Below are 4472 nucleotides of genomic sequence, written 5' to 3'. Positions count from 1 at the left end.
TTGAAGAGTTTTTCCTTAACTTGTCAAGTGTTCTTTTTATAATATTTATTTGTTTGGAATTTTCCAACAAAGGATTTAATTCTGGCTTTTTTTTAAAGCATTGGAATATTGATAGTGGTAACCAAAAGCATCCAACAGATGAATATTTGTTCATGTATACAAACAGCAAGTTGGCCATTGCTTCTGCCTCCAGGCTTTTATTTAAGTTAATGTAGACAACTTTGTAGACCATCTTGTAACAAACCAAATGAGCCACTGAAAGCAAGCCATTCATGTTAGCCATGAACTTTGATGAACCTTTCTGTTGCTTGATAACAATCAGAGCCTAGGAAACTTACAAATAACATTTATTCTGTCTTTGAATATTTTGTCCCTTGAAGCCAAAGGTTTTTGACTTCCCACAAATATATGGCCATATAAATTCACCACATCAATTCAAGGGGGGAGGGGTGAATGTCTTTTCAACAAATATTGTTAGAACAATTGGAAGTCCCCATGAGACAAACAAAAAAAGAACTTCAATCCCTACCTCAACACCATATACAAAATGAATTTGAGATGGGGCGTAGACCTATGTGAAAAAGATTTAAACTATAAAATTTTTAGAGGAAAATCTCTCCAAGACTCCAGGTGGTCAAAGGTGTCTCAGTTCACAAAAAGTAATAATCTTCAAAAAAAAAATCAGCAAATTGAACTTCATCAAAACTCTGCTCTTGGAAAGACAATGTGAAAACACTAATGGGCAAGCCATAGATTGGAAGAAAATATTCACAACACATATAACTGGCAAGGGAACTTGTATCCAAAATATATAAAGAACTCCCAAAATTCAGTAATAACAAGACAAACACCCCAATTTAAAAATGGGCCAGGAGCTTGAACAGACACTTTGCAAAGGGAAATCTACAATGACTAATAAGCACATGAAAAAGTGGTTAACATCATTTGTCATCAGGAAAATTCAACTTCAAAGCACAATGAGACATCACTATCCACCCACTAAAGATGACTAAAATTTTAAGAAACTGACACCACCAAATGTTGGTGGGAATCCAGAGCAACCTGAACCCTCAACTGCTGCTGGCAAGGCAGGAGAGTTCACCTAATGCAGAGAACAAAACTGCTTGGCAGTTTCTTATAAATTAAAACATACCTCAGGACACGTGGGTAGCTCAGTTGATTGCGTGTCTGATGCTTGATTTTGGCTCCAGTCATTCTCCCAGGGCGTGGGATGGTGCCCTACTTCGGGCTCCATACTGAGCGTGGAGACTCCTTAAGATTCTCTCTCTCCCTCTTCTCTTCTCTCCTGCTCTCTCTCTCTCTCTCTCTTTCTCTCTCAAAAATTAATAAACATTAAAAAAATAAAGTAAAACATATCTCTACCCTGTGTTACAGTAATTTCACTTTGTTTATCCAAGAGGAATGAAAACATTTTCACAATCTGTGGCTGCCAATGTCCTTTCTCCATATCTGTCCCCATGCCATTTTCTTCTGGAGTTCCTTTTTTCCTATTCCCATCCCTGATTTCTGCATTATGAATACTGTGCATCCTCCACATCCTGCCCTAAGGGGCTGGTACTCCATGTGGCCTATGTCCAGAGTTGATCAGAGGAACTGAATTATAAGAACCAAATTCCCAATGGGGTTCCTGGGTGGCTCAGTCGGTTGAGCATCAGACTCTTGGTTTCTGCTCAGGTCATGATCTCACAGTTTTGTGAGTTTGAGCCCTGCATCAAGCTTTGCACTGGCAGCACTGAGCTTGCTTGGGATTTTCTTTCTCCCTCTCTCTCCCCGCCCCTCCCCCACTTGCGCTCCCTCGCACGCTCTCTCTCTCTCTCAAAATGAAGAAAATCTAAAAAATAAAAATAAAAAAAGAACCAAATCCCCCCAAAATTGGTTGATCAACCAGGATGCCAGTGTATCCATTTGCAATTAGAAATGTAATTTTCAAGCCACAATGTTAGACTCTCTCCAATAGTAAGGAAAAGTTCACTCTGGGAAACCAGATTCCTTGAATGGATAGGGGTTTCATGAGCAAGCGAGAAAGTGCAGGAAACCATGAGCAAGGAGAGCATCTTGGATGTGCTGAGGAATGCTAGCAGACTGTTCTCCTTTTGTGCACCTGCGGTCTATAGTCTGCTTCTAACCGGTCTGAGAGGATGCTCTCAGCTATCCTAGTTAATGAATGGGCTGACAGGCAGGCAGGGAAATAGCCTCTTCCTCTCTGAAGGATGGTGGAAGAATCCTTTCTTCTGTGAAAAACTGTATAATGGAGTTGAGGGATTTGGGAAGTTCAGGAGAGACCTTTATCTCCAAGCCCAGTTCAGATACCTTCTCTGGAATCCCTCTCCTAATATAAGTACCCATGCCTCCTTCATCTATCCATCTTTGGTTTTTTAAGACTATATTATAATGTTCACATATGTCAGACCATAACCTGTTACGTCAGAATTGCATCTTACTCATCTTTTTCTCCCCAATTCTGGCACAGTTCTGGCACACAGTTGGTACTCAATAGATGTATATGTCATTAGCTAAAAGTCTGTTGCTTTCAAAATTTGGCTAAAATTTGAAGCATCACCATGCTTTCTCAGAATGATACCTCTTTGTTATAATTTTATTTACTAAATTTTATTCATTAATTTTGAGAGAGAGGGAGGGGGAGTGAGCGTGAGTTGGAGAAGAACAAAGAGAGAAAGAGAGAGAGAGAGAGAGAGAGAGAGAGAGAGAGAGAGAGGAGAGAGAATCCCAAGCAAGCTCCTTGCTATCAGCACAAAGCCCACATGTGGGGCTCAGTTTCCTGAACCATGAGATCATGACCTGAGCTGAAGCTCGGAGTCAGACACCTGCCCCACTGAGCCCCTTAGGCACCGCTCAATATAATTTTAGAGTGAAGAGAACTGTAGAGGTCACTTGATCACAGCCCAGCTCAGAGGGTAAGATATTTGACTTTTGGCATCCTGTCCTGTGCCTATTTATGGCCCTTCTGATCTCTGGTTTCAGATGCCTTTTCTCTTGCACCCCACCTCCTGGGGGCCTCAGGGAAGTAGATCCCTCCAAGACTCTGCAATATCTCACCCCAGAGACAGCCTTTCGCCTTTATATCTCATTGAGAGAATATTTTCTTTTTTTCCAATTTTTTAAATGTTTATTTATTTTTGAGAGAGAGAGCGAGACAGAGAGAGACAGTGAGAGAATGAGAGAGAATGAGCAGGGGTAGGGTCAGAGAGAAAGAGGGAGACACAGAATCCCAAGCAGGCTGCAGGCTCAGAGCCATTAGCACAGAGCCTGGTGCGGTGCTTGAACTCACCAACAGTGGGATCAATACCTCAGCAGAAATCGAATACTTAACTGACTGAGTCACCCAGGTGCCCCCGAAGAACATTTTCTTTAATTTGTGCCTCTTCCTTCCTGCGGACCCTTCTTCCCCAGATGGTGGTGCCTGATTTTAGTGAGGAGTTATAGGAACGGAGGGGAGGACCTGCCTACCTGCCTGAGCTCTCCAGGCCTGGCGCCAGCATCCACCCAACTCGGAGAGAAGGCTCCACGCACTACACATGCACAGTGCCCCAGGGGCCGTGAGCTTCGCAGGCCCCAACCCCCAGAGCCAGTTGCTGAGGCCACTGCTATGGCAATGAAGACCAAGACCCTTCTTAAAAAATACTTTACAAAATCATTTTAATTACTGTGCAAACTTGTACCTTGATCAAGGCACCGTCATCTCTACTCTGCCACAGCAAATATTCTTGAAATCCCATCAGTGTATCCGTATCTCTCCTCTGCCCTTACTCAATCCCAAGCAAGTGGGGTATCCTTATGAATGCCCTCCTGACAGCAGGGGAAGCCCTTGACATTGGTCCTTTCTCTTTTCACTTTACTTTTTATATCTCACTAGAACGTCTAGGATGTAATTATTTTTCAGTAGTTTTGGGAACAGGCAAGAAAGAGGGCGCTAAGCTTGGCTTTGGCCAGGAGAAATAAGCTTATTTTGGCCAGGAGAAATATTTAAAAGAGTATTTACCTTCCATTTGATCTAAACCAGTCATTCCCAAACCTGCTGCTCACTGGAACCACCCTGGGGAACTTTAAAAACTATGATGCCTGGATGTCAGCCCAGAGGGATGATTTCATTGATCTGGGATGCAGCCATGACAAGTGGCTCTGTGTGTGTGTGTGTGTGTGTGTGTGTGTGTGTGTGTGTGTGTGTGACTTTCCAGGTTGTTCCCAGGTTGAAAACGACGGAAAGAAATTCCTCATTTCTCTTCCTAACCTGAAAAAGTTGGGTTCTTAGCCCAGGTGGGTGATCCAGGGATCTGGCACCTGTCTCTACTGCAGCCCAGCGTTGCATGGTCCTGAAAAATCTGCGCGCGCGACGACGCTAAACACGTGGCTCCGGGGCGGGCGGAGCGGGCGGGGCTGGCGGGCGGTGCCGCGCGTGGCCCCGCCCCTGCACGCCTATCGGCGCGCGGTGC

This window comes from Suricata suricatta, chromosome 17 (genome assembly GCF_006229205.1).
Source record: "Suricata suricatta isolate VVHF042 chromosome 17, meerkat_22Aug2017_6uvM2_HiC, whole genome shotgun sequence".
NCBI lineage: Eukaryota > Metazoa > Chordata > Mammalia > Carnivora > Herpestidae > Suricata > Suricata suricatta.
This window is presented reverse-complemented; position numbering follows the sequence as displayed.